We start from the raw sequence: 22,403 nt of genomic DNA on the forward strand, positions 1-22,403 counted from the left end.
TAAAATCCTCACGACAACCTGGAACATGGTACTTTTATTTCCGTTTTATAGCTGAAGAACATGAGGGTAAGAGAAGCCTGGAAACTTGTTCAAGGTCAACGACTCAGAAATCACAGAATCTGAACCCTGTCTTAATGCTACAACATTCTTAAATGCTAGGCCATACTATGGGAGGTGAAAGGGTCAACATGTTGGGTCTGAGAGGCCCACGTGTGTACCCTTAACCATGTTAACTAACGATCGGCCACTGTACCTGGCTTGGCAGACACTTTGTTCAGTTGTTTGAGTGTTTTTACTCCATCTGAAATGTCCAGCAGCTGACCAGGGTGATGTTTCTGGAAGGTGTCTTTTCACATCCATCACGTTATGAAATGGGAGACGAATTTGCCTCTTGACATTGCCCAGCATTAAATCTTTCCAGAGTGTTCAACTTGTATGTTTGTAAATTTTCTTTTTCTTTGTATTAGACATATGTCTTTTTTCAGTTGTGTGGTAGGAAGGCCTTGCTCTGTTAGTGTGGGATCAAGGTGGCATGGGTGATAAAACGCTGTCCCTGATTTGGGGGTAGCACCTCCACCTTTCCAGGGCACATGAAGCTCCCTTATCCTCCTGCTGCTCCTCTCAGCGGCCCTGAGGGATGAGGGTGGGGACAGGGACCTTGGGTCTGTTTGGGGCCTGTTGGGTAGGTGACTGTGTCGTCTGAAAAAGCCCACAGGAGGCGCTGCTCCCTCCCCTCCTGGTCAACAGTTGGTGATCTAAAGGAGTGCTTCTCAACCACCGCCCACACAGTCACTGGGTAATGGCTCAAACCGGTAGGGCCCTGGCACCACCTGGACCCACTGGAGCAGCATCTTGGGGCAGGGGGGCGGGGAGTGAGCAAGCATGGGTAATTTTTTCTTTTTCGCTTTCTTTCTTTTTTTGAGACAGTGTCTTGCTCTGTCACCCAGGCTGCAGTGCAGTGGCATGACCTCAGCTCACTGCAACTTCCACCTCCCAGGTTCAAGCGATTCTCCTGCCTCAGCCTCCTGAGTAGCTGGTACTACAGGCGTGCGCCACCATGCCCAGCTAATTTTTGTATTTTTAGTAGAGACGAAGTTTCACCATGTTGGCCAGGCTGGTCTAGAATTCCTGACCTCAAGTGATCCACTCACCTCGGCCTCCCAAAGGGGTGGGATTACAGGTGTGAGCCATGGTGCCTGGCCAGCATGGCTAATTTTTAAAAGTTCCCTAGTGATTCTAACGTGTAGCTAAAGTGGAGAATCAGCCCATCTAAATGGTTTGAGTCCCGTAGAGCAGCACTTCTCAAATTATCAGGTGCACACATCCCCTGGGGATCCTGATGAAATGCAGAATCTCATTCAGGAGGCCTGGGGCACAGATAGCCTGTGTTTCTAGGTTCCCAGGGATCCCCCATTGATTCTTACAGGTCTCAGGGACCAGGGCACAATGGGCTTTGGACAAACCTATCCCCACCTCCAAGCTCGTGGCAGGACAGATAATCAGAAAATGTTAAGGTGCTCCAAAAGGCCAAAGTGTGGCACTCCCCAGCCCCCATGATTCTCCCTAAAGGCCTGCATCTGAGCTTGGCACTGCTCCTTAGGAGGCGTCCTCTCCTGACTGTGCTCTGATGGGAAACAGCAGGCGCAGAAAAGTCTTTTCTGCCCCAGCCCTCTTTCTCCAGTGGGATCTCAGGAATCCCTGCCATCCCTGTTCTGTATAACCCAAGGGACACACACAAGGGCCAAGGACCCTGATGTGACCTCAGCAGCCTTCACTGTGTACTGTTCAAGGAGCTTGAAGTAGGGACAGGACAGGGAAGTGACACCCTGGGAACCCCTGAGAATGAGGGAGGTGTTTGTGCAGCGACCTAACACAGAAAACACAGAGTTGAAGAGGAGAGGAAAATAGCCTGACATGCCCCAGAAAGTTCTGTCCCGTTTAGCATTAAGAAAATTATATTACATGTTAACGAATTACAATAATAACAAAATCCTCATAAGGAATCTGGTGAGATGCTACTAATTTATACCCATACTCAGAGTTTTAAGGTCCCACAGGTGGTACCAGCAGAACTGAGCCTGTGAGCCCCAGCCCTGGAGCTCACTAACAGAAGTTATTAATTCCAGGGATTAAAGCCTACAGTGCTGCCTCTGTAAAGCCCAATTTTAATGCATTGCATGTTGGATTTCATTTTCACAGAATATATTAATAAATATGTACACTAAGGCTACAGCCAAGGAGCAGGTAATGCTCAAAGGGTGACGTGTGGTCACGTCTGTGTGCTGGGATTGCACTCACTGTGTTTTGCTCATTGGTGCTGTTTATGTTTCCTACAATATCTACACATTGCTTTTTGTTTTGTTTTGCCTTCTTTTGCGTCCAGAAGAATAATATTACAAGTTATTTTTAAATTATTGTTTATTTAAGTACTGATGATTTGTGATTAGAATCTAAATGGTAAACCTCCTGTGCCTACATCCAAAGTTAGATCTGCCTCCACTGGCCTCTTTGCCTTGAAGTCTTTCTGGAATAAATGCAGAATACTTGACTTACTATGACTGCAGCTGATCCCCCGCAGGACTCACCCTCTGAGCATGTCCCCAGAGCCTAAGCTGGATTCGTCCCATCCCACCTTCTCCCAGACTTCCTGGGATGATAGGGAGTCCTGTTTCCCCTCTCCCACCCCCCAAATCCACCAGCCTCACTCAGGGAAGACTGTTCAGGCCTAATTTCCAGCTCCGGCTGAGAAAAGTTGGCTGCCAGAAGGAAAACTAATGATACTCAAAATTATATAGGGACAGCTTTCTCGTGCTTTAAAAATCCTTGGAAGATAACGTGTTTGAAAACGACAACATTCTTATTATATTTCCAAGTATGCTTTAGAAAAAGACCCACAATTTAAAAACACAGTGTCTACTTTTGGGTGTTGGGGTAACGGTATTTTTAATTTTTTATTTGTGTGTAGGCATGCCTTTTCACACCCGCTACCTGCTGTGACTTGCGTGACCTCAGCTCATGTTTGTTTACAATGGTTAATCCTTTCAAAGCCCCTGGATGTGGGGGGCTTTGCCCAGCTGGTGTGGGGCTGGGGTCTGTGTGTGTCTGCCCTGCCGTGCGGCCCGCTGTGTGTTTGTGCAACACAATTGTGTCCCAGGAAGGTGTGTGACAGTCTCCACCTCATTAGCACCGGCAGCAGTCAGCTCGCCTGCGGTGCAGGAGGAATGGTTGGAAAGCTTTGATGGGCGTAGTTTGCCAGCTGACAGAGCAGCTGTCAATGAGATGCTGGGCACGGGCTACAGGATGCGCATTACTTTGACAAACATGTCATTAGATGTTCATTCTTCTGAGTATGTCTGACACCAGCCAGAGTGGAAAAACCAGTCCTGCCAGCCAAGGAGAGCTGTCCTGGAAAGTAGAGAAGTCAGGAAACTTCCACATAATTCAGGTGGAGAATACTTGGGGAGACTTCTGGATTGTGGAGGGTGGGTGGAGCTTGAGCAGACGTCACCCAGGCAGTGGCTCACACCCCAGCTCTCTGTGAGTGGCCGTCGCTTTGGTCCTGAAAGCCCTGCCAGAGTCACACACCTCTCAGAGCACTGCCCACCACCGGACCCAGCATGGACCAGAGGAGGAGAAGGAACATTCCAGAAGTTCTTCAAATCCCAGGTTGTTTCATGGCTACTTCCAATGTCTTGTTTTTTTCTCCTTTGGCTTTTTTGAATCTGTATTTGAAATACAACTTCTTAATATAGGAGCTAAGAGGTTTGCTCAAGTAGGGGCTCTTCCTGCCTTCCAGAAATTGAAGTAGGAAATAGATCAAATTAGGAAGAGCCTCTAGGGTGGCAGCCGGCCTTCTTGTCAGGCCACAGCAGGGAAGTCTACAAGGGACAGATCCCCAGTGATGAGCCAGCCCACATCTCTGACCTGTTCCTCCTGTTGGATTCCTGCCTGAACGTGCTGGGCTGTGTTCACACCACGGGAGTCACAGCAAACAGGGCAGGCAGGGCCTTGCAGGGAAGGAGATTCCAGCCTGGCTGCAGGAGCATGCCAGCCCCTCCAGGGAGCACAGCCACGTCTGATCAGGAATCTTTTAATGAGTGATGAGAAGGACAGGGAGGCTGATTGGTGGCCCAGGTGGCGGGCGAGGTGGCTGTGTGCGTCCATCCATGCAGGTGGCAGTTAGCACAGCTGTGCTTCATGCTTACAAAGCAGAGGCCAGCTACAGATGCTCCAGGCCTTGATGAGCCTTTGAACATTTGTTTTAACCCGAAGCTTAGATCTTCTCCTGATTACTTGTCCGGAATGTGCTTGCTTACTTCTAGCAATGGGGAGCTGACTCCCTAGCAAACAACTCCAGCCTTTCTATGGACAGCTCTGGTAGGAAGTGGATGCTGTGGGGCTCTCTTCGTGCCTGGCTTTATTCATTTAGACAGATCAGAATCCCTTAACCCATTTCTTGGAGTCATTAAAAGCAGATGTGTTGCCCTCCCTGCAGATTCCTTTTTAGGCTGAGTAAGCCATCCCACTGACAGGCCGCCGGCAACTGTACACGTTCCACTTGGATATCACAAGAGTTTTTTGACTTCTCAGTCTGTCTGTGGGCTAATTATTAGGCCATACACACTTGGGTCCACGAGGAGAGCTGCCCCTACCTGCTTCCCCACCCTGCCGTGGACTGGCTCTCAGGAGCACCCCCACTGATCCACCCCATCCTAGGTGGCCCAAGCCTGAAGGTGGTGTCTCACCAGAGCCCCAGTCCTCACCCCCTGCCCGGGGGTGCCCCCACCCCACACTTGCTCCTGACTTGGCCTCCTTTATGTGGGGTGTGCTGGGCAGCCCTATCTGGTGGCCTCTGCGCTTGCTAGGGAGCAGCCCAGGCTCACTTGGCATGCATTCAGCCACCAAGACAGAAGATTTTCTTACCAGCCATATGCCCTGGCCTCCATGAAGAGGTCAGTAGCCTGAGAGCAGGGAGATGTCCGTGTGGGCCTCCCCAGGCCCCTGTGCAGAGCGACACGGATTTTCACCCCTCCTGGTTTGCCTGAGTCAGACTTTGAAGGAGCCATCACTAGGGATTTTTATGAAGTTCTTTAGTTCTCTGGGAATGGAGCCCTCCCACCCCACCACTCCCAATGCCATGTAAGTCTAAACTTGAGTGTGTGAATTGCACGCACATTTTTGGAAAGTTTGATGAATGAAAATAAGGAGCTGCTATTATTCTTTGGAAGTCCTCATTCTGAGTCCTTTCACTATTCAGGCCACCCTTGGGTTCAGTTTGTCCAGATTCCACTTGGCCATCTTGCTACTTATTGGGTGACATTTGTCATGAAAAAGAAAAGAAAAAAAACAAACAGAAACACACATCTCAACCAATAGAATCCTCCCTGAGCTCATCACCCCATGCAGCACAAAGAAGCACACATTAATCAGAACTTCTATTTTCAACTGTAGAGAACTTTTGAGGATGGCAGTTCCTTTTGCTAACGCTGCTGGGGTTATGTCTGGCGACATCCTCTCATCCTCCATTCAACATCCAGCACCCAGGGGCTGTGGCACGTTGCCAAATGTTGGCTTAAAATCACCTACCTGGTCATTTCAGGAGAACCAAGAACAAAAATAACTTACATGACACTTTGAACTTTTCAGTGACTTAGAGATATTTAAAGGCAGAGAACATTTTAATCGATTATTTTAAATATGGAACCATGTTAACGATGCAAATTGGAGGTTAGAGATTGAATATAAATGGACAAGAATGGCTCTCTGAAGTTCCTGTTAGCAGCTTAGTTTGGACTTGACGCCGCCATGTGAACTCAGAGAGGCAAGTGGGTGGTGACAGGTGGCCCACACCTGCAGGGGTTAGAGATGGAAGGTTCAGGGCCTCGCTCTGCTGGTGGGGCTGGGTGGGGGAGGCCAGGGCAGGGCTCCTCCAGTCATTCTGTCCCCACCCCAGCTTCCAGGCTCAAATGGCCCCAGTGGGCAGTCACTCCAGTCTCTGTGCAAACTTCACCAGCGCCCATGGGTTCAAAAATAAGAAGCAAGCGAAGAGCCTCTGCCTGACAGTGGACTACGAGCATTCTCCTGGTGCCTGACTCCTCCCTGAAGGTTAAGAAAAAGTTATTTATATGGAATTCCACAATTCGCACAGTGGATTGAAATGATAAGAGAAAGCCACAGTTATTCTTGGCACCCTTTCCATCATGCCCATGGGTAATCACTGTTAGCTAAGTGTGTTTTCTTTTTGTTTGTTTGTTTGTTTTGAGACGGAGTTTCATTCTTGTCATTCAGCCTGGAGTGCAGTGGCGTGATCTTGGCTCACTGCAACCTCCACCTCCAGAGTTCAAGCGATTCTCCTGCCTCAGCCTCCTGAGTAGCTGGGATTACAGGCACACGCCACCACGCCCAGCAAATTTTTGTGTTTTTAGTAGAGATGGTGTTTCACCATGTTGGCCAGGCTGGTCTGGAACTCCTGACCTCAAGTGATCCACTCGCCTCGGCCTCCCAAAGTGCTGAGATTACAGGCGTGAGCCACAGCCCCCGGCCTGAGTGTGTTTTCTTCCTAACCTCTTCCAAAGCACATGTATGGTTATCTTTGTGTATATTTCTGGTTTTACATGCATATTCAGTTGTACATACTATTGTACAACTTTTTTCTCTTGAGTATGTCTCAGAGTTCCCTCTATATGCACCACATTTGGTGTGAATCCAACCATGTTTCATCAATCTCTTATTAAAGTGTCTTTAGATTCTTTCTACCTTTTGCTTCTAAGAGTTGAATATTACTGCATATGCCCCAGCAGAATGGCAGGATCACAGAACAAACACATTAAAAATTATCAAAGGAATGCATACCCCTGGTTAATGAAGGCTGTCAGACAGAAGGGACTATAATATAGGAAAAGCAACAAGGCCCTGCCCCAGTGTCAACTCCCAAAAGAATTGTTATTTCCTGTTTCTGGTTTTAGTTCTTCAGGTAATTACCATTTCTCAATGTAAAGAAGATGCCTGCACCTCTCTATTGCTGATCTGTTGAAACAGTGCCTGTTGACTTCCTGCCATCATAAATGAATATTTCCTTCCCTTTTGCACCCCATCTATCTGCTGCTCCCTCTGCATTTCATTCTTTTGGGGCTGACTCATCCCTAGGTTGCATTTGTGACTTTAAATGATATGTTCCCTTCATGATGATGAGTGCCCAGAGACTCAGTATTCTGTGGAGCCCTGGAGATGAGCACCACCCCCCTCCCTGCTACCTCCATCCGCCTCCCGCCTCCCACCCAGGACTTTTACTTTGCACCCTTATTTAATTGGAATGCATCAGCGAGAAAATGCCGAAGAAAGGACTCCTGGGAGGCTCCTGCAAGAGACTCCGCGTTCCTGAGGGCATCTTTATTTTGCCCTCTCCTGCAATCTCAATTGGAATCCTCTGCCTTTGGAACCTTCTCCCTTGTCCTCTGATGTGGTGTGAGTCTCACTGCTGTGTGGTGACCTGGTTTCCCTTTCAGAAGCTTTCAGAATCTTCCCTGTGTGCTCGGTCTTCCAAAATTTTCCAACGAAAGACCTGGGTGAGGGTCCTCCTCCGTTCCTGCTGCTTGGCACTGGGTGGGCCAAGCATGTATCCCTTTCATGCGTGGGACATTTCTTGTATTTTCTTTAATAATATTTTTCTCTTCTGCTTTCGCTATAGTTTTGTTTTGTTTGTTTTTCTGGAACTCCTATTAATTAAGATACAGGTTGCTTATCTTTTCGCTCACATTTTCCAACTGTTGTTCTTTTTCTTAATGTTTATAAACTTTTGACCAGGTCCAGTAACTCGCGCTGGTAATCCCAGCACTTTGGGAGGCTGAGGTGGGCAGATCATTTGAGGTCAGGAGTTCCAGACCAGCCTGGCCAGCGTGGCAAAACCCCATCTCTACTAAAAATACAAAAATTAGCCAGGCATGGTGGCACACACCTGTAGTCCCAGCTACTCAGGAGGCTGAGACATGAGAATCGCTTGAACCTGGGAAGCAGAGGTTGCAGTGAGCTGAGATCGCACCACTCCACTCCGGCCTGGGCCACAGTGCCAGACTCCATCTCAAAAAAAAAAAAAAGATTTGCTTGACTTTATCTTCTAACATGTCTATTGAACATTTCATTTTGGAACTCAGTCTTAATTTCCAAAACTCTCTCCTGTTCTTGGTTGTTTATTTGCATAGCATTGTGCTCCTGTGTTATGTACGCAGTATTTTCTTAAATTTCCCAGAGGATCCTAATTGCCGTTTATTTTGTTTTATTTTGGTGTCAGTCTTATCTTCTCAGGTAATTTTTATTTATTTATTTAAAATGTCAAAATCATGTATTGAAACCAACATTTTACAGTGAATTCCAGACAAATCAAGAATTATATGATTCAAAGCATTATTAGGGAAATTTGCAGTCAGCTGACTTTATAGGCAAAGAATGTCTATAAATTACATAGAAAGCAACTTCCTAGGATACTAAGTCAGTGAAAATGCTGGCAGAAAAATATTTTTCACTGGCACTTATTTTTGAAGTTCTTTTTAATGACCTCTGCATTCTCTACATTTCTTCTAAGCCCCGGCTTTGTGTTTGTCTTTATTAATTCAGCATGATTATTTCAACCATTCTTAGGCATCCACTTGTGGAGGACACTGTTCCGGATGCTGGGGACACAGAAGGAGTGTGGCCTCTGCCCTTACAGGGCTTCCAATTGTAGCAGGAAAAGTAGACAGCAAAGAACAAGAGAGCTGAGCAAGGTAGCTCATGCCTGTAATCCCAGCACTCTGGGAGGCCGAGCAAGTGGATCGCTTGAGTTCAGGAGTTTGAGACCAGCCTGGGCAACATGGCGAAACCCCGTCTCTACAAAAAAAAAAAAAAAAAAGAAAATTAGCTGGTCTTGGAGGCACACACCTGTGGTCCCAGCTACTTGGGGACGCTGAAGTGGGAGGACTGCTTGAGCCTAGGAGGCAGAGACTGCAGTGAGCAGAGATCGCACCACTGCATTTCAGCCTGGGTGACACAGCAAGAAACTGTCTCAAAAAAAAAAAAAAAAAGGAAGAAGAAAACCAGAGAGTGATGCTTAATGAAGCATTAGAGTAAGATCATGTACAAAAGAGGCACAGTGTGGCCATTTTTATTTGTCATTAGGTGAGGCATTGATGTTGAATTTCACGTCTGCTCGGTTGACCAGAAGGAGGCGACCACAGGAAGGCTGGGAAGAAGAGTATTTATTGAACATACTGAAAATAACAGAGAATGATACGCCCAGCCCTCCCTCTTGTGTCTAGTCTTAGTCCTACACTCCAGGCTGTGTCAGATCCTGCTATGGTCAGGGCCCTGGGAAGCCAGGAAAATGTCCTCATGATGTTTCTATTCCAGCAGGGGAAACACAGTAAATAAACCTGCACTCTACCGTCAGGAGTGAACAGGGCCATGACAGAAATCATCCAGGTTGCAGGGATGGAGAGTGACAGGCATAGGGCACTATTGCTGGTCAGAGATCAGGGAAGGTGTCGGGGGAGGTGGCATTTACACAGGATGAAGTGAATGGAATCAGGAGGTCAGTTCTGTAAAGGAGCTGGGGAAATGGTGCTCCTGGCAAGGCATCAGTGAGTGCAAAGGCTGGGCAGCGGGAATGAGCTCGGTAGGTTTGAGTGACCGCAAGATGGCTGCGCAGTTGGGGCAGAGTGAGGGACGCACCAAATGGGGCTGGAGAGGTAAAGCCGTCACAGCGGGAGTGTAGATTTTGTTCCAAGGCTGATGGACACATCTGAGGAGCTGCACGGTCTTATTTAGGGAATTAGAAGCCTATTTCCAGAGCCCTGGAGACAAGGCACCAGCGGGGCCAGGATTGTGGGGCAGCAGTGGGAAGAAGAGAATGCACTGGGAATAGGCCTCAAAAGAAAGCTATCAGGACTTGTGTGGGTATCTACACACAAGTATGTAACAAACCACCCTATCACTTGCTGGCTTAAAAAAACAACAAATGATCATTTCCCAGGTTTCTGTGGGTCAGGAATCTAGGCAGGGCCCAGCTGGTGGTTCTTCTTGCTTCACTCCCATGTCTGGCCCCTCCATGCTCCTCCACATGACTGCTGTCTCTTCCACACACTTTCTCATCCACCACATGTCTAGCCCAAGCTTCTTTACAGCCTACTGTCAAATTCTTGGAGTTTAGCAGCAGAAGCCTCTAGGCCTCCCAAGGCATAGGCCTAGACCTGGTACAGAATCACTTCTGCCAGCACCTGTGGGTCAAAACAAGTCAAAGGCCAGTCCAGATTTAGGCCAGCACAGGAAGTAGACTCCGCCTCCTGGTGAGAGGAGCAGGCTTTGATATGGGTTAGGTGAGTGAGAAGTAAAGAAAGGAGGGATCAAAGATGTACCCATCACTCAGATTTAACCAACATTAATATTTTGTCATTTTTGCTTCAAAGAAAATATTTTAAGAAGTCAAACCTTACAGATACAGCCAGAACCCCTTTGGATCTCTGCCTGATCACTGCTCTCCTTCAACTCCAGGGGTAGCCATTATTCTGAAGTTAGTCTGAACCCTTTAATGCTGTATGTGTGTGTGTGTCTGTAAATACATGGTATCATTTCTGCCTTGCCAGGCAGATCCCCTCTGGGCTACCATCTGTTGTGCAGGGGTTGGCATGAACTCCACAATGTCTTCCACTGAGGTTAGGGAATAGGCTTTATTAAGAGAAAGAAAATCACAAAGCCTGAATCTGCAAGATGGCATGGCATGTGGCCTCCAGCCTCTCCTTTAACAGGAAGCTATGCCAGGGCATCTACTGGATAGGGCTGGATGGGGCTGGGTTCTACTCCAGCCAAGGGTCCAGCCTGGGTCTTCCCTCTCAGAGCCCAGCCTGTCAATAGCATGCTAGCTGTGGGTGCTGGCTGCTTATATGGGGCAACTCGGGGTCTGTGGAATGTGCAGTCCTCTATGATGAGCCACTAGACCCGTGGGAAACTGAGCTTGGGTGCTAACACTTCAGCTGGGAGAAGGAGGCATCTCAGCTGGCTCATTGTCCAGCTGTGGTAGGGATGGGGTAACCAGAGTCCTGTTTTGTCAATCCTGCTCATTTCAGAACAGTTTCCATACTAAAAATGTTGGATTAAATATTTTCATACTATGCCAGTCTTTTTGCAGCTTGCTTCTTCAGCCAACACAAGTTTGATAAAATAAGCATGTACTATATTTTCCAAGAAGCAGGATACATCACTTTGCCTATAAAACCATACAGGCCTGGTGCTTTTTAATGGGTAGATGTCTCACTATTGATTCTCTGTCTTTAAAGGTTATAGGTTTATTTAAATGTTCTATTTCTTCTTGAGTTGTTTTATGCAATACAATTTTTAGATAGTTATCCATTTAATCTAGATTTTCAAATATTTTAGCATGAAGTTTATAATGGTTCAGGATTTTAAAATATATTTTTAAACTATCTTATTCATTTTTAATAGATGAATCATATACTTACACACAATTTAAAAGTACAAAAGGGAATACAATGAAAAGTACCCATTCCCGCCCCCCACCCAAACTTACTTCCAATTGCCGTCTCTTCCAAAGAATCAGGGCTAATACTTAGTTCCGCTTTTTTATTGGCTCAGAAACCACAGTTTTTAGGCCTGGACTCAAAATGGCATATTTTTCCCTTTTCATAAGTCTTTAGCTACGTGGAACTTTAAAATATTATGTTTTTATCTTAGATTTATTCTTTTTAAATGTTTATTTATTTATTTATTATTTTATTTTATTTATTTATTTATTTTTTTGAGGTGGAGTCTCGCTCCGTCCCCCAGGCTGGAGTGCAGTGGTGCAATCTCGGCTCACTGCAAGCTCTGCCTCCCGGGTTGATGCCATTCTCCTGCCTCAGCCTCCCGAGTAGCTGGGACTACAAGCGCCCGCCACCACGCCTGGCTAATTTTTTTTGTATTTTTAGTAGAGACGGGGTTTCACCGCGTTAGCCAGGATGGTCTCGATCTCCTGACCTCGTGATCCGCCCGTCTTGGCCTCCCAAAGTGCTGGGATTACAGGCGTGAGCCACTGCGCCCAGCCTATTTATTTATTTATTTACTTACTTACTTAGAGACAGGGTCTCACTCTGTCACCCAACCAGCAGTGCAGTGGCGACCTCTCGGCTCACTATAGCCTTGACAGCCTGGGCTTTAGCAATCCTCCTACCTCATCCCCCTAAGTAGCTGGGACTGCAGGCGTGCACCACCACGCCTGGCTAATTTTTGTACTTTTTTTTTGTAGAGATGGGGTTTCACCGTGTTGCCCAGGTTGGTCTCGAACTCCTCAGCTCAAGCAATCCACTTGCCTTAGTCTCCCAAGGTGCCAGGATTACCGATGTGAGCCACCGCTCCCAGCCACTTTTTAAAATTTTTTATTACAGAAACTTTTGAACACAGTACACAAGTAGAGAGAGTATTAAAATGGACCCCTTTGTACCCATTACCCAAATTCAGTAATTATCACACATGGGCAATCTTTTTTTTAACCCTCTTGTTTTTAGTTGACATGTAATAATTGCGCTTGTCTATGGGATACAGAGTAATATTTGGATACATGTATGCAATGTGTAATGATCAAATAAGGATAATTAGCATATCCATCACCTCAAACATTTTTCATTTCTTGGTGTTGGGAACATGCAAAAGCCACTCTTCTAGCTTTTTGAAAACAGACCACAAACTATTGTTAACTGGATTCCGACTCCAGGGCTCTGGTACACTGGAACTTAACCTCCCATGCAGGTAACCCACCTTCTGCCATCCTCCCTCCTTCCCCGACATGGCCAGTCTGCATCCACGTAAACCCCCTTCTCTCTCTTTCCAGATGATTTAGAACCCAATTCCATACTTATAGCTTAAGAAGTCTAAAAAAGAAAAAACAAAATATATTTAACATACATTTAAATGTATGTTTAAAAATGTATGTTAACGTATGCCCACAATAGCATGCTATTGACAGGCTAGGCTTCTGAGAGGGGAGACCCAGGCTGGACCCTTGGCTGGAGAGGGCCGGGAGTGGTGGCTCATGCCTGTAATCCTAGGACTTTGGGAGGCTGAGGTGGGTGGATCACCTGAGGTCAGGAGTTTGGGACCAACCTGACTAACATGGAGAAACCCCATCTCTACTAAAAATACAAAAAATTAGCCAGGCATGGTGGCAGGCACCTGTAATCCCAGCTACTCGGGAGACTGAGACAGGAGAATCGCTTGAACCCAGGAGACAGAGGTTACAGTGAGCCCAGATCGTGCCATTGCACTCCAGCCTGGGCAACAAGAGTGAAACTCCATCTCAAAATAAATAAAAAAAGTCAAAATATCAAATATCTAGTCAGTGTTCAAATGTCCTGGATTGTCTCTGTTTTTATCACTGGTTTGTTTGAGTCAGGTTTGTTGAGTCAGTGCCGTTGCATGCTGGGACATGGGACAGTACAGTTCCTAAGTCTCTTAATTTCTATCTTTCTCCTTCAATTTCTTTTTGATTGCAGTTTCTTTTGTTGATAAAGCCATATTGTTTGTCCTTTGCAATTTTCCACAGTCTGGATTTTGGCAATTGCATTTCTGTGTGTGGCCTGACGTGTTCCCACCTTCCCTATGTTTTTGTGGATCCAGAGGCCTGATTAGATTTAGTAAGATGTTTTGGCAAAAATGCCCAATAGATGTTGTGTACTTCCTCTTGCCTCACCCAGTCACAGAATGTCTAATTGTCTCTCTCTGATGTTTAGAGTTTTTTAATGATTTTCAGTGGTGTCAGCGCAATCACTCATTATAAACGTCCTAATGGTTTTTCGACGTTTCACACAATGGTTTTATCAGTCATTGATGGTTGCTTAGATCAGTTATTTAATTTGAGGTTGCAAAGTGGTGTTATTTTAAGTCGATCTTACCTTCTTCATTTATTAGCTGAAAGTGATCTCTAAAGAAGAAATTTGTTCCATTAACTCTGTGGTACCTTGAGTTACGTTTGTAAAGCAAAGTAGGGGCAAATGGTTGGGTTTTTTTCTCTTAGTTTTCTTATTCATTGTCCTGAAAACAAGTCAATTCCCTAGCACCTTTTGAAGGCGGCTAATGAAGGTGGGTTTTTTTTCCTTGGTATCATTATGAACTCATGAATTTTATTTATTTGATTCTTGATGCTAACGCTGTTCCTCTTTTGCCAGTAGGCCCTCTGAGTAGGTTCCTCTATCTTTTGGCATGACCCCAGAAGTCTTTGATAACTTCCTTGCTTTCTGATGTGACAAGACGTCCAGGGCCAGTTTGTCCATATCCTGCCCCGGATGCACAATGCCCTGTTTCTCCAAGAATCCCTGTGTCCTTTGCTGATGATGCCATGATTTTAAGTTCTCTAATGTAGTTTTATCTCTTTGTTCCAGATATTGCTCGTGTGTTCTCACATGTCCTGCTCTCTCTCTCTCTCATTTTGTTGTTGATCAGTCTTTCCATAAGATTGTTTATTTCACTAGTCCTTTATTCTTTTTTCTAAATTTACTCCTCCTTTTTTTCAGCTTCTTGACTAGTATCCTGTAACTTCTGAGGGCTCATATTTTTGCAACTTGAAAATTATTCTTATTTATTTACATATATGCTTCTGAAATTCTCATTAGACACATTTTGAAACACTTCAAAAAATATCTTCAATGTCTCTCACTCTTTTATCTCTACTCCCGGCCTCCTTGTCTTTTGGTGCTGCATCCTCCTCTTGGTCTTCCAGATTCCTGATTTGTCCTTCAACAGTGTCTCTGCTCTGCAGCCCACCCACTGTGCTTCACAGTGCAACTCTTCTCGTTTTAATTTCCAAGAGTTTTAGTTGATTCTTGTTTGTGGATGCTGCATCCTCCTGTTTCTCTCCAAGACATCAGTAATATTTATTCTGAGTTCATTCTTGCTCTGCTAACATTAATTCTGTGTAGAGAAGGGCCCTGGAGGTGCTGGAAAGCTGGATCCTGAGATTCTGCTTAGGGAAGCTCCCATGCTAACTCAGTCTTTTCCTCCAAGATAAGGATGAACAGTTGACAAGCTGTGTTGTGAACCAGGGGAGCCCAAAGCTCTCTTATCTCAGTGACTGTGTGATTTGTGTAGGTTTCCCCCGAGCAGTAATGTAAGGATGCAGCAAGATGTGCAGGCCCTCTGACCTGGCTAGACCCTGCCTTGCACAGACATTGTCACTATCAGCTGCTTACTTCCTCCTGGGGACTCTGAGGCCCAAGGGGGACAGTGGTGAAATATGACACAGCTTCTCCCCTAGGTGATCAGACTGCTTCCAATGAGACTGTGCCCTTGGCTACATAAATAGGGAACATAAATATTTTCTCTATGTGTGTGTTTGTGTGTGTGTCTGTGTGTCTCTTTGTATGTGTGTCTGTGTGTCTGCGTATCTATGTGTGTGTCTGTGCGTCTTTGTGCATGTGTGTTTCTGTGTATGTCTGTGTCTGTGTGTGTGTGTCTGTCTGTGTGTGTGTCTGTGTCTCTGTGTGTGTCCGTGTGTGTCTGTGTGTGTCTGTGTCTGTGTGTGTGTCTTTGTGTGTCTGTGTGTGTGTGTGCCTGTATCTGTGTGTATCTGTGTCTCTGTGTGTATCTGTGTCTGTGTGTGTGTCTGTGTGTGTCTGTGTCTCTGTGTGTATCTGTGTCTGTGTGTGTGTCTGTGTGTGTCTGTGTCTCTGTGTGTGTGTGTGTGTGTGTGTGTGTGTGTGTGTGTGTGTGTAAGGTGGGATGTCTCTTCCTGCTGATCTGTGGCCTGCCTGTGTGCTGGCTTGGTTAGTGGAGTTTGGTGCTTCTATTTATGGTGCTGCTCTTCCTCAGATGTTTGCAGGTGCCTGGGTGGATGCTGACTCTTCTGTTTGGGATTCCCCGTAGCTGTCTGTGAACACAGCATTTGTCACAACAGCCTGCGAAGAGGAGGGCCAGGGCACTGTAGCAGGCTGCCTTGGGGACATCCAGAGCATGTCTTCTGGGTAGTGGGCTCCATGTGCCTCCTGGGAGTTGCCCACCACACTTTCTCTTTAGCCCACATTGAATGTAGACCCATCAGTCCCAGGTCGCCTGGCACAAGCTGGAGAGGGGCCAGATCCACAGGGGTCTGCCCACTATGGCTCCCCACTCCTCCCGGTCACCCTGCTGGTGACCCGGGGACCCTCTTGCTTCCCATGTTCCCCAGCAGCCTCGGAGCACTCCCAGGCCTTCTCCACCTCACGCACAATGGATTCCGGTCTTCTCAGATCACTTCTTTTCCCATGCTAATAAGGCTTGTTGATATTTGTAATAATTTCTAAGGATTTGGAGCAGGAGGTGGTGGCTGCAGCTGGGCTCAGCCTGCTGTCTTGATCTCATCTTCCAGTGTCTCCTGGGCATCTCCAAGGTGTGCACTTGCAGGAAATACTGAGTGAGAATGTCAAGAACCTGGGCTCTACCGTTGGAAGGAGCTGGGTTCAAATCCTGATGCTTCCACAGCTAGTTCTGTCTGTAACAGGGTCATGGTTAGAATCTGTTTGCGGAATGCTTAGCACCATACTAAGTGCACATGCTAGGTAGACCCTCAAAAAAAATGGCCTGTTCTTTTTCTCTTTCTCTGTTGGGCAAATTATGTAGCCTCAGCTGGACTCTATTTCTATTAGTGAAAATGATAATAATATTACAATGATTAAAAAGTAGGGTCCTTACAAAATGGTGAGTCTGATTTTATTTGGCCCTAAGCTAGAGAAGGCATGGCTTAAAGTTATGGAAGACATGAATTTAAAATGTGGCCAGTCTTCATTTTCAAATGTGTGTACACCGAAATGTGACGACCCTCAAATCTAATCATCAAAATTAAAGCTGTTTAACATTTTAAATAAAAATGTTTTAATTAAAGTCCAAATCTTTCCTTGCCTTATCTTCGGAATGCTTTTTCTTTTCTTTTTTTTCCAAATTACAAAACCTGTATGTCTCACTGAAGAAAACTGGTAAAGTGTGAAGTTCGAAAATTCACGGAGTAAACAAGGCTGACGATGTGGTGCCCAGAGTCCCCCTCTGGTTCTGTTGGTAGCAGTCTTGGGTCCTCATGGGGCCTCTCTGCTCACAGTGGGTGGGTGGGGGTGTGGGGGTGTGCCCTCACCCAGAGACGGCCTCCATGTCCATGCTGAACAACCCCCAGGGTTCTCCACCCGCCAGTGCTTACTGATCAACCCGTAGTGCTGGCCATCCCTTTTCAACGAGTTTGGAAGGTGCTTTTTTCCCAGTTTTCACAGAGTAACTCAGAAGTGACTTAATAAAAATATGCACAAACTGTCTTGGTATGTTCCAAATTGGGATCTTATATAAAGACTCCTGGGCCTAAGGCAACAGTCTATGTAAAGTGAATTATTTCACTTTCTTAAAATAGGGACAAGATGGCCTGCCTTTCCTTCAAGTGTAATTTTAATCTTTCTGTTTTACTCCAACGGGGTGTAAAAGCTTGCTGAGTCATTGTTTTCTGCCTTTTTAATACAAATTAATTTAGTGATTTAGAGTGGAAATTCTGCCCGCTCCCTTGGTCAAGTCACTGACTCTCTGGGGACCTCCTTCCTTATCTGTAAGCAGAGCGAATACTAGCATCTGATGGGGTTAAATGAATTAACCTAAGTGTTTCCTTTGAATATTTACTCACTGCCTTTACAAAATAATGTTTCTATTCTCTCTTTCTCCCCCAAATTTCTACAAAACAACAAATTTCTATCTTTGTTGTTATTGCCATATGATTTCTAAAAATTTAAATAAACAAGCAGTAGCTTTAGGAAGTTACAAAGATAAACTATCAGAAACTTACTGAATTGGATCTTAGATAACGTCCCTTTTTACTTGGTTCTTTTTTTTTTTTAAGCTAAAAATAAGTTTAGTTCCTCCTCAGTTCTTGGCATTTTTGTGATCATTTGTTTGCAAGTGATCGTATCTTTTTTTTTTTTTTTTTTTTCTGTCACCCAGGCAGGAGTGCGATGGTGTGATCTTGGCTCACTGCAACATCTGCCTCCTGGATTCAAGCGATTCTCCTGCCTCAGCCTCCCAAGCAGCTGGGATTATAGGCACCCACCAGTATGCCCAGCTAATTTTTGTATTTTTGGTAGAGACAGGGTTTCACCATGTTAGTCAGGCTGGTCTCGAACTCCTGACCTCAGGTGACCTGCCTACCTCGGCCTCCCAAAGTGCTGGGATTACAGGTGTGAGCCACTGCACCTGGTCATGATCATATCTTTTAAATGTTCAGCCTCCAGCCATTCATAATGAATGCCTTGAACACAGGTCAGAGAAAAATCATGAAGGGGGGCTCTTAGTGAGGTTTGGGTGGGCATGGGGCCTCACGGTGGGGCCCAGACATTCTTGGAGTGTTTACAGTTGCTGAGGAATCATGGAGCTTCTTGCTTTAATATCAGGATATTGCTCATGAAAAAAAGGAGGAGACCTATTGTTGTTCAGCCAGAGTTTGTACTAAATGGAAGAAATTTGCACCATACACAAGCGGGCTTCTCCATCCAGGAAAAGAGCTGTGAATGCAACAACCACAGGGCAGCATTGATCTAACTCAGCTACGCACCAAAAACCCAGCTGCAGAGCAGTGCAGCTCCCAGGGAATGTTCACTCTTGCTGCAGACTGAGGATCGTCTCAGAGTTTGTATCTTAGGTCGAAGGGGTGGGGTAGGCATGCTTTCACTTCTGTTCAGCATTATCTTTTACAAGGATGGGTTTGTGGCATTTGCTGTAACCTTTCGGAGGCTACACTGTAATCACTCACTGGGTTCACCTCAAATCCTCACATGATATACACCAGCCTACAATTCTACTAGCTACAGAGGACTCCTGATCTTGGCTTTTTTGCTTCTATTTTGTGTGCTTGCTTTTGTGTTTGGAAGGCAGATGGCAGTCCCAGTATTGAGACAAATCAGCTGGAGTCAATTTCTGTTGTTTGAACTTGAGGGTATATATCTCAGCCTGGAAGACATGCAGAGGAAAAGGAAGAAAACATGACCTCATATTTTTTCCCTTGCCAATATGTTAAAACTTTAGTTGTTTGAAAATGTCATACGGTCATATGGTTCAAAAATTGTAAGTATCGATCTACAATTCTGAGATTCTTACATCCTTCCAGAATTTTTTTTATATGTAAAGAAGCAAAACAAAGATAGAGTCTGATTTTTCCCCTCTTTTACACAAAATGTAGCTGATCGCAGATGCTGTTCTGTACCTTGCTTGTTTCTTTCACACATTAAGGGTGTCATTGGCCTTCTTTAGTCAACTGCATAGTGTTCTGTGACATGGATGCAACTCAGTTATATAGGCAGTCTCCTCTTCATGGGCATTTGGGCGATTCCTAATACGTGCTATAACAAATAATGCCAGATGTCTATTCCCATGTATAGAAGCGTGTCTATACAATACATTCCCAAAGTGATGGGTCAAGGGGCATATGCTTCTAAAAATCTGACAGATGTTGCTAAGTAGCCCTTCAGGAGAGTTTTTCCTGTTTATGCCTCAATCCCTGAAAACATGTGTGCTTGTCTGTTTCCCAGTGGCTGACAAGTATTTATTACCAAATGTTTGCTTTTTCCTAATGTGATATGTGAAAAATGGTGTCCCAGCCTAGTTTGAATATGCACTTCTCTTATGATGAGTGTGGCCAAGTGTGTTTTAGCATGTGTAAGAAGTAGCTATATTTACTTTTTTAAAAACTATCTCTTCATAGTCTCTCTCTCTTTTTTTTTTTTTTTTTTTTGACAGAGTCTTGCTCTGTCACTCAGGCTGGAGTGCAATGGCACCATCTCAGCTCACTGCAACCTCCGCCTCCTGGGTTCAAACGATTATCCTACCTCAGCCTCCCGAGTAGCTGGGATTACAGACACCCACCACCACACCGGCTAATTTTTGTATTTTTAGAAGAGAAGGGGTTTCACCATGTTGGCCAGGCTGGTCTCGAACTCCTGATTTCAGGTGATCCACCTGCCTCGGCCTCCCAAAGTGCTGGGATTACAGGTGTGAGCCACCACGCCCAGACTCCAGTTTTCAAATCAAACAAAACACAGGATTAAGCAGTTTAATTTAGTTAATAGAAAAAAAATAGAAACAATTGATAAACATAGAAAATACACTGTGCCCATTCCTATGGAAAGAAATGCAAATGAAAACCAATTATGAGATATATTATTCTGTTTTACAGGTTGGAAAAATCAGAAAGTTTGATATTATTTAATGTAGTAAGACTGTCGTTTTGTTCTACTTTATATATATATTTTAATCTCGATATTTTAACTCAATATTGAAAGAGTTAATAATTGAGGCTATCTTGAAAAGAACTTATTGAACAGAAATTGGCAATATTTATAAAAATTAGGACTGAGTATATCTTCTGCTCCTTCCACTGCTGGAGATTTTATAGTTGCTACGTGGGCAGAAATGCATATGCATTTCCCAGGATGTTTATGTCAGCATTGCAGAGACTAAGGAAAAACTGGAAATGCCCTAAGTGTTCATCCGTGAAGACAGGAAGCTATCATGAAGAAGAATGTGCTAGATCTCCATGTACCTATGCAGAAGAACCTTCAAGCAGAAAAAGCAAGATGCAGAACATGATTATCATATAATCCATTTGTTAAAAAAGAAGAGGAGGAGAAATGAATATTTACGTGAGATCCAGGGAAACGTGAGCTGCTCCATGACCTTTGTCTGCACAGTGATGTATTCAAAGGAAACTCCAGCCTGGAATCTTAAAATCAACAAGCAGCTGAAGTCTTTAAGACAGTTGCTTGACAAGGCATCCACGGGGAATTCCATTGAAAGCACACAGACACACTGCTGAACTCCTTTGCCCAGCTCTTCCCAAAAAGCTCACAAAATACAGTCTCTGTCATCAATCTTAAACCTCATTCTCTCAAGAAAGCCCCCAGGTGCTACCCCCAAAGCCAGCTTGTCTTGTTGTGTATGTATGTTTCTGTTTCTGAGTCTGTCTTCCTCCACATCTGCCCTTTCCGTTGCAGACACCTCGGCCCCTCGGCACCCCTTCCCTGCCTGCCCGGCACCGGGAAGGTGCACTTGGACTTGCCTTAGGGTAAAGGAGGAGGCAGAGGCGGGGAGATGGGACACCTCCTCATGGGTTTCGTCCCCGCCGTTGGAATGTGACTTATGAATGCATGGAGGTCGTGAAAGGGATGTAATTTTGCTAAGTATTGGTAAATCCCCCTCCCTATGGGTTGTACCATTTTGCATTCTCTCCAGCAATTAAAGAGCATATCTGTTTCATCATATTAACCCTTTGCCTATACATTGCAAATTTTTTTTTCCCAAGTCGCCATTTGTCTTTTTACCTTGTTTCTGTGTTTTCAGAAGTGGAGTTGGAGTTTTTATCCTTATATGTTTAAATTTTATGTTTGGCCATAAAACAAGCCTCCATAAATGTAAAAGAATGGAAATCATACAAAATATATTCGGTGACCACAATAGAAAGAAGTTAGAAATCAATAACAGAAAGAAATTTGGGAAATTCATAAATACGTAGAAATTAAACAACACACTATTAAAAAAACCAATGTGTTAAAGAAGAAATCACAAAAGAAATTAGAATATACTTTGAGATGAATTAAAACAAAAACACGTCATGCTAAAACTTAAGGGATACAGCTAAAGCAGTGCTTAGAGTAAAATTTATAGCAGCAGCTACCTATATATAAAAAAGAAGAAAGATCTCAAATCAATAACCTAAACTTCCACCTTAAGAAACTAGAAAAAAATAGACTAAACCAAAAGCAAGTAGAAGGAAGGAAATAACAAAAATTAGAGCAGAAATAAATAAAATGTAGAATATAAAAGCAGTAGGGAAAATCAGTGAAATCAAAAGTTAGTTCTTTGAAAAAACCAATGATTTTTGTTGACAAACCTTTAGATAGAATGACCTTAAAAATAAGAAAGAGAAGGCTCAAATTACCAAGATCAGGAATGAAAGAGGAACATCGCTGGCAACCTTATAGAAATAAAAAAAGATTATAGGAGAATACTGTGAGCAATTTGCACCAACAAATTCAATAACCTAGATGAAATAAAGTCCTAGAAAGACACAAACTATCTAAACTGACTCAAGAAGAAATAGAAAATCTGATTACACTTAAAACAAGTAGAGAGACTGAATTAGCAATAAATAAATAAATAATTCCCCACAAAGAAAAGCCAGGCCCAGATAGTTTCACTGGTGAATTCTACCAAACATTTAAAGAAGAGTTAACATCAACTTTACAAACTCTTCCAAACAATAAAATATGGAAGAATGCTTCCCAATTCAGTCTATGAAACCAGTATTACCCTGAAGCCAAAACCAGAAAAAGATCTCACAGGAAAACTACAGACCACTATCTCTTTCAAATATAGATGCAAAATCTCAACAAGACACT

General features: G+C 44.5%; 1 protein-coding gene across 3 annotated transcripts in view; it reads left to right on the plus strand.

Annotated features, from left to right (window-relative positions):
- The window catches only part of LRRK1 (leucine rich repeat kinase 1), a 155,060-nt gene that overhangs the window by 6,792 nt on the left and 125,865 nt on the right, over window positions 1-22,403 (plus strand). The window lies entirely within an intron of this gene.

Source organism: Pongo abelii, chromosome 16 (genome assembly GCF_028885655.2).
Source record: "Pongo abelii isolate AG06213 chromosome 16, NHGRI_mPonAbe1-v2.0_pri, whole genome shotgun sequence".
Lineage (NCBI taxonomy): Eukaryota > Metazoa > Chordata > Mammalia > Primates > Hominidae > Pongo > Pongo abelii.